Source organism: Engraulis encrasicolus, chromosome 16 (assembly GCF_034702125.1).
Source record: "Engraulis encrasicolus isolate BLACKSEA-1 chromosome 16, IST_EnEncr_1.0, whole genome shotgun sequence".
Taxonomy (NCBI): domain Eukaryota; kingdom Metazoa; phylum Chordata; class Actinopteri; order Clupeiformes; family Engraulidae; genus Engraulis; species Engraulis encrasicolus.
In genome coordinates, this window is record NC_085872.1 from 49,725,806 (window position 1) to 49,741,517 (window position 15,712).

A 15,712-nucleotide genomic window follows, 5' to 3' on the forward strand; every position below is an offset into this window, starting at 1 on the left:
ATAAATAACCGTAAGTCGCTTTGGGTTATAAAAATCGTCAGCTAAGTGTGATGCAAAAATAAATAAGGGGAAATATTGCACATTCAGTCTGTGGTTTGTTGATGAGACTCACATCTCTTTAGACTGCCAGCCAATGGAAGGGGCCTTCAATCACAACCACAGATATTCAATGTGTGTGTGTGTGTGTGTGTGTTCCATTATTTGCCCTCTATACTGTGTACCTTGTTTGAGTGCAGTGAAGTACGCTTTCCTCCCTCTGTGATTCACGAGGCGAGTACATTCCGATTCCCGTTCTGTCTGATACACTTAACGGAAATGACGGTTGGTCGCGTGTCACCCAAGTTTACCAACCGCCAATATGCAATTCATCACGGAAGGCACTGTTCGTTATGCTGACACTTTTTAAAGTTACCCCTGCCTCTAATACACATGGCGATTGTCTTTGGAATCAAAACTATGCTGTTATCACGGAGATTCAGCCTTTTGACAGATCTGACACTCAACTACGTCACAAACATGGCGGCCGTTGAGTGCGAAAAGTGTACAGTAACTCCACACTTCGAAAAATGGCCGTTTTGGGCGCGTTATCCGAGTAATTTACAGTACACTTTACCGTCGCGATTAGAAATGGAACACCCCGCTCTCACAGTCTCCGCGCAGAGCAAATCCATGCAGCGCAGGTAAAACAAGGCGGCACATTTGTGTGGAGACGCCGTTGAATGTTTCCAGTCATTGTAGCTTTAGAACATCCAATTGAAATAAAACATATTCTTTAGATATGAAACATCTATCTTATAGCAGTTTAAGCGATCACACTGGACGCATATTTCTGCTTACATTCAGCGTTGTGCCCCCAGCTGATCTGGGGTGAGTTTCTCAAAAGAGAAGTTGTTAGCCTGTTAGCAACTTCGGTAGTTGCCAATGGGAAAATGCATTGAAAACAACAAAGTAGCTAATGTAGTAAGCAACTTTGGTTTTGAGAAATTCACCCCAGACCGAGCGTGGATCTGCTGCGCGTCGAATGCTGTCAGTAGAATCTGTGGCAGTGACCAGACAACGTTGCAACTGAGCTGTCACTCGCAGCCTAATCTATGGCGTTGTGTTGCGAAAAGTAGCCTACACAAAAAGCTGTGTAACCTAAATTCATCTAATGGATAGAGGACGAGTTTTTGCTATACTGCCCTACAATATCATAACGCAGTATCGTGAAAATGGTCGAAAATGGGTTTAGACCGTAAATTGGCTTTAAAATACCTTATTTTTCTTGTGTTAAATTCTTTTGGTCCAACTTGGTCCCGTTTCAGAAAAAAAACGCTAAAAACCGATTATACTGCGCTTTTTGGTTTTAGGAGGTTACGTCGTACTAGCCAAGAACGCAGTATAACGCGCAATATACTGCACTTCTCCATTGACACCGTGGTTATGCTGTAGACAATAATACCACCACAGAACGCAGTATAATGATTTTTCAGCTAAAAAGTAATGAGAAAGTTTTTTTCTTGTGTGCATAAATTTCTACCATAAAAAGTATAACATGGAAGTGTCATCATCACTTGACCTCCAACACAGTTGCGTGGCCAGAAAGGAAACTTTAAAGCCTTTTTCTTAGTTTGCCATTTTGAATTATACTGCGTTCTGAAATTGTAGGGCAGTATAGCTCTCCTAGAGTTCGATATGAATGCTGATAACATTCGGTCTGATATGAATGTTGATAACAGTGTCGAGCATCTGGATATCTGCAGGTGACGTGAAGCGTCAAGTTGAACTTTTTCCTACTCAGTCTGCCCAGATCAATATTCAGTGCGGATCACACTCACTTTCATTAACAAACAATAGAACAAATCTGGGTCTGTTCGTGTGTGGCTAAAAGTAAGGAATCACACGGCATCACATGGTGAAGCCAGCGCATCCGAAGCATTCTATCGCATGAATACCAATTATAGTTCGTCAATATTTCCACTCCGTCTTTCATACTTTCATGTTCAATGTACAAAGTTATTCAACTAGATGTGATATCTAAACGGAGCAAAACGGAGGTAAGCTGTTCTTTCCTTTATTTTAGCTTCACGGGAAAAGTGAGCCTACCAACAGTCATGCAGAGCGTGGTGTTTAGATATCCATTGTTCTGTCATATTTTGACGTCCTTTGAAAGGCTTCAGAGTGCTAGGCAAGTGACAAGAAAGTTAGCGATTTAAATGGATGCCTGTCAACCTAGCTTTGATCTTGCGCTATTGGCATCATTGGACGCGCGTGCTGCTTTCTGTCAAAGAGCTGCTCCTTGCTTTAAATTTGTCAATGTGTTGATGTAGGCGTTATACTCGCAATTGAAATGTCTTGAAAACATATGAACTAATTAAAATGCCTTAACTAACTACTACTGATAAGAGAGTCCATGAAAACCCAGTTAGCCAGAAGGTAAGTAAGGAAAATGTTTGCCTCCAAGGAGTGAAATGAAAGGGTGAGAATTTTCCACGAGCTCTTAAAGTGATATGAAGTGCATAATTTTACTCCATGTAGGCCTAATTTTAGCACAATATTTTAGTCTTTTAAATGTGTTACATAGGCCTATTATGAAACATTTAAATCCAAATTAAAGTATTCATCCTTTTAAACATCAATTCAGCATTCTGGGCTACTTGGGCTGCTAATAGCCGATCCAAGATGAGAATTACAAACATTGCTAAACTGATTTTGTAATATTTACACACATTTCAATGACAATATAATAAACATATTATTAAGCATAAAGGGGGTGGGGGGTGGGGGGGGTTGGGGGCGTCGACCCGCTCACTAAGGGGTCATTCCACGCCAAATCTCCGAATCATCCCGCACGACCATCTCAGATTTGGCAGAAAAAAATCAAGGGGGTTTACAAACGTCCCAATAGGAAAAGTGCAAAATTATAGCTCTCAACTCCTCATAGTTTTGTCATTAAAAATGTTATTGTCAGGTACCCCCCTGACTCGTTTGGAACAGACTTGTCAGAGAGCCCACTTTCAGATTGCCGTATCTAAAAAACTGCTATAAGTAGGTCCGTACAAATTTCAAGGGGTAACATTTGGAACATGTACTTGTGAAATGTGGATTTTCACACATCCTTTTGTCATTTACCACCGTTTTCTGGGGGCTTAAAGTTGCTTGAAAAATTATCACCTTTGAATTTGTGGGCATCTTTGAAGGACCGTGGTAAGCGCAGTTTTAAAGACAGAAGTTTGATATGGACAATGTATGTTCCCAACCATTCTGTGCATGTTGTGTTGAAAGACTGATCTTCTGCGATGAACAGTTTAGAAGATATGAAGTCTTTAAAATGGAAAAACTGAAACTTGGTGCCATCTTTGCCATGTTATTAAAAAAAAATGTCACGACTCACCACCATATTATCAACAGTTTTGGAAAGATTAGATGTCTGTTCTTAACATATCCAAAAACTGTGATGGTATTCTGCCTCATTTGGTCACAATGATTTTTCAAAAACCCACTGTTGTGTGACTTCCACAGCTCCTATGAAAAATTGATATTAGTGGCATCTTCGCCATGTTATACAAAAGAAATGACAGAACTCACCACTATGACATTTACAGTTTTAGAAAGACTCAATGTCTGTTTTTAACATATCCAAAAACTGGGGTGGTGCTCTGTCTCATTTTTTAAGAATGGACTTGTAAAAACGGCTGTGTGACATCTGCAGCTTGCTGCTCTATTGAGGTGGGGCCCCTGCTCTGATCTTTGCAGGCTACATGGGGGCCCTATCTACCAGTATTTGCCATGAGGCCCTATGTGCAATTGTTCCGCCACTGTGAATGACTTGAGCAATTTGAGTCAGACATTTTTGATACAAGATATTTGACTTGAGCATTTTCGACACACTCAATATAATATGGCAAAAAAGTAAAAGTGGCTGTTGACAGTTTTTTTTCCAGCTTTTTCTGTAACTACATTTCAGTAAATCAAAGGTTATAGACGTGTGTAAACTTCATCTTTAGGCACTGAAAACCAAATAACGGAATAAAGTGATGAAATGTTGAATCACTGAAACATCCCCGTAGATCTTGAAACAAGTACATCCTGACTATCACCACATCTCAATGCTTTTTATTACAATTCATAAAAATCTTTAATAACTTGTTTACCAACTTTGATGCAGTTCTGAGGCATGCTGTGGATTATTTTGGATTATTTATGAGATATTACTTTTTGTCTTTCTACATTTGATTTGTGTTTCACTCCATGTATACATGTATGCCCGTTTGTGCAAACTCATCAGGGTTAATATAGAGCCTTAAACATAAATTGATATATAAATTGCTCAACTTTGTGGCAGAGTTGACCCTTGACGTACATTCAGTCAGTATTGCAGTGGTCTAGCACCATGCTCAGGGTAGCTCAGTCATGGTGATTGGAGGGGCAGGACAGCTGTTTAGTCAGGTTACCTCCTTACGAACAGTCTCCTCCTTTTGTATCATCACTGTTTTTTTTCTCTTCTCCATAATAAAAGTGTCCCACCCCCCAAAAAAAACCATGACAAAGGTGACCTGTTCATAGAACTTGGCCCCGCCCCAGTCTTAACCATGATCGAGGAACCTAGCGCATTGTATTGGTCCATGGCAAAGGTGTATGTATTGAATCATTTGACATGCACCTCTACTAACAGAGCAAAATTGCAGAAGTGATGGAAAATTAGAAATATATTGAAGTAAAATTTCAAAATATCTTTACAGCTAAATTAAATTTGTTCAAAAAATCATACACCAAAATAAAATCTGGCAAACATCCTGTATCAAGACTGTGTGTTAACAATGCTACTTTACACATCAGAATGATTCAATTAATTTATCACAACTGCAATTCAAGACGTACTTTACGGTATAATAGCGAAATGTTAACTCCTACAGTGTTGAGGTTTAAACACATGGCCATAACCTTTAATTCACGAACATTTAGTTACCAAAAATGTAGCTACCTAAAAGCTAAAAGAAAAAGAAAAATAATAATGGTATATAAATCACTCAACTGTTTCTTATTGTGTGCTTCAAAATACTCAAGTCACATTTCTTGTATCAAACATGTCCAAGTCAAACTGCCTGTCATTCACAGTGTCAGCCCAAATAGATTGGCACCCAAAAAGTCTGCAAAGGTCATGATTATGGCCCCCTACCACAAATTCAGGAGGGCCCTGGACAAATGCCCTGCTTGTCCCCCTATAGCTCCGCCCCTGGTAATTCATGTGACTTAGGCATTTTCACAGGAGCTGCTGATGTAACAGCAAAGGGTTTTTTCAAGAGTCATTACAAGACATTGATGCAGAACACCATCCCAGTTTTTGGATATGTTACAAACAGACATCCTATCTTTCCAAAACTGTTCAGTTCATTGTGGTGATTGCTGTCATTGTTTTGGTATAGCATGGCAAAGTTGCCCCCCAATATCAGGTTTTCATAAGAGCAGTGGAAGTCACACAACAGTGGGTTTTTAAAAAATCATTGTGACCAAATGAGGCAGAATACCATCACAGTTTTTGGATATGTTAAGAACAGACATCTAATCTTTCCAAAACTGTTGATAATATGGTGGTGAGTCGTGACATTTTTTTTAATAACGTGGCAAAGATGGCACCAAGTTTCAGTTTTTCCAGTTTAAAGACTTCATATCTTCTAAACTGTTCATCGCAGAAGATCAGTCTTCCAACACAACATGCACAGAATGGTTGGGAACATACATTGTCCATATCAAACTTCTGTCTTTAAAACTGCACTTACCACAGTCCTTCAAAGATGCCCACAAATTCAAAGGTGAGAATTTTTCAAGCAACTTTAAGCCCCCAGAAAACGGTGGTAAATGACAAGAGGATGTGTGAAAATCCACATTTCACAAGTACATGTTCCAAATGTTACCCCTTGAAATTCATAAGGACCTACTTACAGTAGTTTTTTAGATACAACACTCTGAAAGTGGGCTCTCTGAGAAGTCTGTTCCAAACGAGTCAGGGGGGTACCTGACAAAAACATTTTTAATGACAAAACTATGAGGAGTTGAGAGCTATAATTTTGCACTTATCCTATTGGGACGTTTGTGAACCGCCTTGATTTTTTTCTGCCAAATCTGAGATGGTCGTGCGGGATGATTCGGAGATTTGGCGTGGAATGACCCTAAGGTCATTGGCTCTGCTCAGTGATATAGTGCATTTGCCCAGGCACAGAAAAAATGAGAGGGAACATTGCTGGGGTCGTACTTTCCTTCATTCACATTTCTTCAGCTGTGTGTGGTCTCTACATCTGTACAGCTGTACAGCTTGCCTAACAAACACACAACACACCCGAATATTAGAAATAATAGAATCCAGCAGCTGTGTTGTTCAATTTTAATTATTACAATGAACTTTATACAATCCCATGTTCCGTTTGTATAGATGTGCTTTGTGCCTGCAACAGTTGGATATTATTCTGTGTTATAGTATGTGGATTCATTCATAAAAATTCAAATCTACAAAAAGCTCCTGTAGCACTACTGTATTTACAGACCTACTGCATCTACACTCAGCAGGACTGGTATCATTATGACCAGCAGCATGCAGGTGTATTGAACCCTTGTAAGGTGTTATGTTGTTACATTATTCAGCAAGACTGGTATCATTATGACTTAGGAAAACCAGCAGCATGCAGGTGTATGGGTCATTCCACGCCAAATCTCCGAATCATCCCGCACGACTATCTCAGATTTGGCAGAAAAAAATCAAGGAGGTTCACAAACGTCCCAATAGGAAAAGTGCAAAATTATAGCTCTCAACTCCTCATAGTTTTGTCATTAAAAATGTTTTTGTCAGGTACCCCCCTGACTCGTTTGGAACAGACTTCTCAGAGAGCCCACTTTCAGAGTTTGCCACGTTATAAAAAGAAAATGTCACGACTCACCACCATATTATCAACAGTTTCGGAAAGATTAGATGTCTGTTCTTAACATATCCAAAAACTGGGATGGTATTCTGCCTCATTTGGTCACAGTGATTTTTTAAAAACCCACTGTTGTGTGACTTCCACTGCTCTTATGAAAACCTGATATTGGGGGGCAACTTTGCCATGCTATATCAAAACAATGACAGCAATCACCACAATGAACTGAACAGTTTTGGAAAGATAGGATGTCTATTTGTAACATATCCAAAAACTGGGATGGTGTTCTGCATCAATGTCTTGTAATGACTCTTGAAAAACCCCTTTGCTGTTACATCAGCAGCTCCTGTGAAAATGCCTAAGTCACATGAATTACCAGGGGCGGAGCTATAGGGGGACAAGCAGGGCATTTGTCCAGGGCCCTCCTGAATTTGTGGTAGGGGCCATAATCATGACCTTTGCAGACTTTTGGGTGCCAATCTATTTGGGCTGACACTGTGAAAGACAGGCAGTTTGACTTGGACATTTTTTGATACAAGAAATGTGACTTGAGTATTTTGAAGCACACAATAAGAAACAGTTGAGTGATCTATATACCATTATTATTTTTCTTTTTCTTTTAGCTTTTAGGTAACTACATTTTTGGTAACTAAATGTTCGTGAATTAAAGGTTATGGCCATGTGTTTAAACCTCAACACTGTAGGAGTTAACATTTTGCTATTGCAACGTAAAGTAAGTCTTGACAATTCAAGACTTACTTTACGTTGCAATAGCAAAATGTTAACTCCAACAGTAGTGATAAATTAATTGAATCATTCTGATTTGTAAAGTAGCATTGTTAACACACAGTCTTGATACAGGATGTTTGCCAAACTTTATTTCAGCACATAATTTTTTAAACAAATTTCTTTTAGCTGAAAATATATTTTGATATTTTACTTCAACATATTCCAAATTTCCCATCTCTTCTGCAACTTTGCTCTGTTAGTAGAGGTGCATGTCGAATGCTTCAACACACAGACCTTTGCCATAAACCAATACAATGCGCTAGGTTCCTCGGTCATGGTTAGGACTGGGGCGGGGCCAAGTTCTATGAACAGGTCACCTTTGTCATGGTTTTTTTGGGGGGGTGGGACACTTTTATTATGGAGAAGAGAAAAAAAACAGTGATGATACAAAAGGAGGAGACTGTTCGTAAGGAGGTAACCTGACTAAACAGCTGTCCTGCCCCTCCAATCACCATGACTGAGCTACCCTGAGCATGGTGCTAGACCACTGCAATACTGACTGAATGCTTGCCAAGGGTCAATTCTGCCACAGAGCTGAGCAATTTATGTATTAATGTTTAATGTTCTACATTAACCCTGATGCAATTGCACAAACAGACATACATGTATACATGGAGTGAAACACAAATCAAATGTAGAACGATAAAAAGTAATATCTCATAAACAATCCAAAATAATCCACAGCAGGCCTCAGAACTGCATCAAAGTTGGTAAACAAGTTATTAAAGATTTTTATGAATTGTAATAAAAAGCATTGAGATGTGGTGATAGTCAGGATGTACTTGTTTCAAGATCTACGGGGATGTTTCAGTGATTCAACATTTCATCACTTTATTCCGGTATTTGGTTTTCAGTGCCTAAAGATGAAGTTTACACACGTCTATAACCTTTGATTTACTGAAATGTAGTTACAGAAAAAGCTGAAAAAAACTGTCAACAGCCACTTTTACTTTTTTGCCGTATTATATTGAGTGTGTCGAAAATGCTCAGGTCAAATATCTTGTATCAAAAATGTCTGACTCAAATTGCTCAAGTCATTCACAGTGGCGGAACAATTGCACATAGGGCCTCATGGCAAATACTGGTAGATAGGGCCCCCATGTAGCCTGCAAAGATCAGAGCAGGGGCCCCACCTCAATAGAGCAGCAAGCTGCAGATGTCACACAGCCGTTTTTACAAGTCCATTCTTAAAAAATGAGACAGAGCACCACCCCAGTTTTTGGATATGTTAAAAACAGACATTGAGTCTTTCTAAAACTGTAAATGTCATAGTGTTGAGTCATTTCCTTTGTATAACATGGCAAAGATGCCACTAAAATCAATTGTTCATAGGAGCTGTGGAAGTCACACAACAGTGTTTTTTTGAAAAATCACTGTGACCAAATGAGGCAGAATACCATCACAGTTTTTGGATATGTTAAGAACAGACATCTAATCTTTCCAAAACTGTTGATAATATGGTGGTGAGTCGTGACATTTTTTTTAATAACATGGCAAAGATGGCACCAAGTTTCAGTTTTTCCATTTTAAAGACTTCATATCTTCTAAACTGTTCATTGCAGAAGATCAGTCTTTCAACACAACATGCACAGAATGGTTGGGAACATACATTGTCCATATCAAACTTCTGTCTTTAAAACTGCGCTTACCACGGTCCTTCAAAGATGCCCACAAATTCAAAGGTGAGAATTTTTCAAGCAACTTTAAGCCCCCAGAAAACGGTGGTAAATGACAAGAGGATGTGTGAAAATCCACATTTCACAAGTACATGTTCCAAATGTTACCCCTTGAAATTTGTACGGACCTACTTATAGCAGTTTTTTAGATACGGCAATCTGAAAGTGGGCTCTCTGACAAGTCTGTTCCAAACGAGTCAGGGGGGTACCTGACAATAATATTTTTTAATGACAAAACTATGAGGAGTTGAGAGCTATAATTTTGCACTTTTCCCATTGGGACGTTTGTGAACCTCCTTGATTTTTTTTCTGCCAAATCTGAGAGAGTTGTGCGGGATGATTCGGAGATTTGGCGTGGAACGACCCGTATTTAAAGGTGCACTGTGTAATATTTTGTTGTAGCTTATTTCCAGAATTCATGCTGCCCCTGTTACACTCAGCAAGACTGGAATCCTGGGCAGTCATGGGTATGCAGTTAGGGTGTCAGACTTGTAACCCAAAGGTTGCTGTTTCGACTCCTGAGTAAATAACCCGTGCTCACCCCCATCCTCCTCCGTGACTGAGGTAACCTGAGCATGGTACCGTCCCGCCACACTGCTCCCTTGGGGAGCCATTAGGGGCTGCCCCTGGCACAGGTGAAGCATCAATGCAATTTCGTTGTGTGCAGTGTTCACTGCAGTGTGTGCTGTGGGGTGCTGCGTCACAATGACAATAGCAGTTGGAGTTTCCCAGTTGAGCTTTGACTTCACTTTTACTTCACATCACATCCTTATGACTTAGGAAAACCAGCAGGTTAATTATATAATGTAGCATGCAAGAATTGCAATCTAGAATGTCGTCGGCTTGCTACCAAAACCGCCTAAGTCCGAATTTGGTCGAAATGAGATTTTTGCATGAACTTACTCCCCTACCACAGCTGCATCACCCTGCCTTTCCGCCAGGGTCATTGATCAATCACAAGAGTCACCAGAGTCAAAAATCTGTATGTATAAAGTCACACACTGCCTATGAGAAAATGAATGACCAGGGACGTAGCTATAGGGAGGACAAGGAGGGCATTTGCCTGTAGTTCTAGGGCCCTCCTGCAGGTGGCAGGTGTAGGGGCCCTATTATGATCTTGGCAGGTGGTATGGGGGCCATATCTATTCATCTTGGGGCCCTGTGCACAATTGTTCTGCCAATGTGAATGGCTTGAGTAACTTGACTTAGCCATTTTTGATGCAAGAAGCAGTTAATTTACATCTGTTAAGAGGTCTTTTTCCATCTTCAAAGACAATGGCCAAGTTTCAAAACTTCATCCATAAAGATCAATGTCTGAGATAATCATATTGCCACACAATAGTTATAGCCTTAAAACAAGCTGTAGGAAATGATTTGATATACTATTAATCAGGTGCTTTATTTGATATCATCACAGGTTTGTAGTAGGCTACACCGTCTCATTGAAGTCTAGTTGTTCATTTATCAAATGCCTTATATTGTTTACTTTGAACAGTAGTGAGAGGATGAAATTTATTCCTGCACACACAGAGGGATGTTAAGGTGCAATGTGTAAAGAATCAAGTAGTTCTTCTATACCATGTTCTGAAAGCCACAGTCATGGTGTTGAAGTGGGTGGGCCACCGTTCTATGACCAGGTTACCTCTGTCATGGTCAAGGTTGGTAGGGTGGGGAAGTTCGATGAGCATGAAGAAGAGCAGAAGTTAAGCAAAGATGATAAACAAGGAGGAGACAGTTCGTGAGGAGGTAAAAGGACCAAATAAGTGCCCCACCACTTTATCCTCCACCATGACTGATGGACCCTCAACATGGAGATTGGACGCCACTGCAATGCTTTCCCTGTGTGACTGCAAACTGGATCTCTCCTGGCATGAGCAATGAATGTATTACCATTCTTGCAATTGCTCTGGCACAATGGCAAAAAGTGCTCTATCGTGGATGTAAATATAATTAAAGTTATCATTAAAAACTAACATGTCAGTGGTAATAATTAAAAGAAAACTGTGAAAATCTGTTGGTAGCCAGCATCTGCCTGATGAAGGTCTAAGGACCGAAAGCTTGCAAGTCAAGTAAAGATTCTATGCACAAAAATAGACCTGAAGTGTGCAGATTGTCTTCTTTTTATACAGAAATTGCTACTGAATCCTGCACCTTCTAAACAGATGAGCGGTGGCCTATCACAACTTAAGTAACCATCAGATTTACCAGCATGCTAGATTAATACAAAGTCTCAAGGTATTTCAATCTTTCACCATTTCCAGGATTTAAGTTTGGAATAAAAATTAAAAACAATAGTATAACTATCAAAATAATGTTCAGTGCATTGTTCTTGTTTTGCTGCATCAAATCATTTATTTAAGTGTTTTGTTTTCCTTAGGAGCCATTTCATGTTTGACTTGCAGCTTCACTCAAAATAAATAAACGTCTTAGACAGGTACTGTTTGTAGTGGACCAATGACACAGACAGGATGGCAGGATGATGCAGATGTGGTAGGGGAGTAAAGTTCTGCAAAAATCTCCTTTGACCAAAATTATTAGGGGGGACTCACAATTGCTCTTTGCCCAGGGTCTCAGACTGCCTAGAACCGCCACTGATGTTTGGCGCCCCCTTTGGCGCCTAGTTTTTCCCTGTTTTCCGAAAACCCCAAAATCGGACTTAGGCGGTTTTGGTAGCAAGCCGACGATGTGTAAACAGCAACTGCACATTTGAAGACACCCAAGGGACGTTGCCTTGAAGGGGTCCATCACATCACTCTCCATCAGTGTGTGTACCATCCACCACACACCAGCCAGAGAGGGAGAGTGAGGGAACTGAACCCTCATAACAAATAAGTGGACGTCAAACCGAAAATGTCATCTCACCACTGCACATGTATTATGTTTATGATAAAACCATGAAAATCGATATACAACATAAACACAAATGAAGAAAATCATGTGGAAATGTACAATTTATTTACAATAATAGTGAGATGATGCAAGTATGGTAGAAACAAATACAGTGCAGACACAAATGCTTACTGTCTGTCACATGAAGTTGAAAAGCAGGAGTAGGCTAAACATAGGCGGCAAGTGTTATTCAGACATACCGCTATTCAGACATACCACTATTCAGACATCCGACATGCCGTGGGGTTAGGGTTAGGGTAACTGCATGCACTCTCCCTAAACTGATCAACCTTGAGCAACATAGCACAAACCACAGAAATGGCAGATTTGGGTGGAAAATGTGCCGGTATTCAGACAACAGACATCAATGTCTGAATAGCGGCATGTCTGAATAGTGCCATGTAACTGGACTATATGTTATGTACAGGGGAAAGGTGCTATTAACACCAAACACCAAACCCCATGAAACCACATCCATAGTCTTGAACCTGACAGCCAGGACCAGTTCCATGACCAGACTAGTGATGAGTTGACATTAATCCAAACGGTAATCAGTGACGTGTGTCACATGTCTAATGACGTTCATACTCAGTTTGGAGGGGAATTTCAGAACATTTCATGGAAATGTATCCACTGCATTCATCCCCACTGTAATCAATGACACATATCTTGTGTCTTCATGTGTTAACATGACTTTAATACTCAGTAGTGGGGTTTTTTTTTTCAGAACATTATATTCATCCCCACTGTAATCAGTGACACATATCTTGTGTCTTCATATGTTTATGTGACTTTAATACTCAGTAGTGAAGGGTATTTCAGAACACTGTATACAGTACTGCATTAGTCAAATCAAGTCAAGGCAACTTTCATTGTCACTTTCTTCATAAGTGATACAAGGAAAATGAAATTACGTTTCTCTCTCTACACCATGCCAAGACATACACATACACAGGACTGACATTTTACAGACTGACTGCGATCAGTGACGAGTGTGTGTTTCATGGCATGTTTCATGACTATTGGGAATGGAAGGATGTTCAACATATTTCTATATGTGAACAGATTGGATTGTTTCGTAGATAAGAGAGCAGCTGCAGTGATGAGGGTCCAAGTGGATTCCCACCCAGCTGAAGCTCTCTGAGGGCAGATGGCTTTGATCTCAGTGCTGCTCCTAAACACCCGAAGCCTTCATCTGTAATATTACAGGAGCTCAGACTGTAGAGAAGGAAACACTTCATTAGATCAGCTGACGTACACTGTAAGAAGTGACAGTACATCATGTCTAACTGGTGTCTTAGTGTCTTAGAATGTGTGTGTGTGTGTGTGTGTGTGTGTGTGTGTGTGTGTGTGTGTGTGTGTGTGTGTGTGTGTGCGCGTGTTTGTGTGTCGTTCACTATCAAAAGCACAGACAGCAAGTCAGTATGTGGTCTTGTGATACTCACTGTAGTTTCTCCAGTTTACAGTTGGGATCCTCCAGAATAGAAGAAAGATGCATCACTACTGAATCTCCTGCTTTATTCCAACTCAGCTGCAGCTCTCTCATGTGTGAGGGGTTTGATCTCAGTGCTGATGCAAGAGCTCTGAATCCTTCCTCTCCAAAACGGCAGTCAGACAAACTGGAGAGAGAAAATAACACATCTTACTTGTTTCTTTTAAGAACAAAAATGATTGTCATATGACATTGAAATGAGCATTTTGTATTTGTGTGTGTGTGTGTGTGTGTGTGTGTGTGTGTGTGTGTGTGTGTGTGTGTGTGTGTGTGTGTGTGTGTGTGTGTGTGTGTGTGTGTGTGTGTGTGTGTGTGTGTGTGTGTGTGTGTGTGTGTGTGTGTGTGTGTGTGTTAGGGTGACCACCTGCTAATAAGTCCAAGGGGGGACAAGGGGTATGCTTCGGAGGGACAATGTGGGACAGACCATGATGTGTGCGTGCNCCCCCCAAAACACACACACACACACACACACACACACACACACACACACACACACACACACACACACACACACACACACACACACACACACACACACACACACACACACACACACACACACACACACACACACACACACACACACACACAAACTCACACAGACACATTTGCCTTTCATTCCAACTTATATATATATATATATATATATATATATATATATTATTATTATTATTATTATTTTTATTTTTTATCATTATTATTATTATTTATTTTTTTTTTTTCATAGTGATGTATCCCCCATTCTTAGCTGACAATTCCCTCTATTATCTATATTCTTTTACAAATGCCAGGGGGGTTCGTAATGGATGCAGGGTGGCACCGTGTAGTTGAAATATCTAGTCCTCTACTGTGAATCACAGCATGTGAAGGGAAACTACTTGCATTTAGCAATAAACCAACCTAGGACACTGAATTCCTGCTTCACTGATGCATTCTGTTGCAAAAGTCATGGACTAGTGTCTGTTTTCACATTAATTTAAGGTGGCACAGTGTTGTTGGATTCTCCTAACGGGACAAAAAGTCAGCCTACACTTGCGTTGCGATGTGCGTGTCGCATCGGTATTGAGAACTGCCGCTGCTCACGGTTAACTTTCATAATATAGAACGCATAACAAGGAAGAATCAGTCGGTTTGCTGCTAGGACAAGGTGTTAAAAAGTAGCATGGAGCGAAGTTATATTCCACCTCTGACTTGCTTTGATGCAGGTGGGGTTTGGAACCACTGTGTGACTGCCTATGTCTCAGGAATAGATAGACTTTTTTTTCCCTTCGAGCACACTTGATTATGCGGGACAAACTGTCAATTCGCGGGACGCATGATTTTGGCTTCAAACGCTGTACACGAACAAGCTACGCCGGACGGGTGGTCACTCTTGTGTGTGTGTGTGTGTGTGTGTGTGTGTGTGTGTGACGTTCACTATGAAAAACACAGACAATAACTCAGTGTGTGGTCTTGTGATACTCACTCTAGTTTCTCCAGTTTACAGTTGGGATCCTCCAGAAGACAAGAAAGGTGCTTCACTCCTGAATCTCCTGTTTGATTCCCACTCAGCTGCAGCTCTCTCATTTGTGAGGGGTTTGATCTCAGAGCCAATGCAAGAGCTCTGAAGCCTTCCTCTACAAAACTGCAGTTAGACAAGCTGTAGATAGAAAATAACACCATCATCTTCTTTTCTCCCTTTTACACAAAAACATGATGGCCATGATGACATTTGTATGAATAGGAGCACTGCTGTATAGAAAGTGTGTGTGTGTGTGTGTGTGTGTGTGTGTGTGTGTGTGTGTGTGTGTGTGTGTGTGTGTGTGTGTGTGTGTGTGTGTGTGTGTGTGTGTGTGTGTGTGTGTTTCACTATCAAAAACACTGAAGGAAATTCAGTATGTGGTGTGATACTCACTGCAATGTCTCCAGTTTGCAGTTGGGATCTTCCAGAAGAGAAGAAAGATGCTTCACTCCTGAATCTCCTGCTTGTGTGTGTG

At 40.5% G+C, this 15,712-nt stretch overlaps 1 pseudogene; it reads right to left on the minus strand.

Moving 5' to 3' along the window:
• Positions 1-15,712, minus strand: part of LOC134466143 (NLR family CARD domain-containing protein 3-like) — a 29,486-nt pseudogene that overhangs the window by 9,692 nt on the left and 4,082 nt on the right.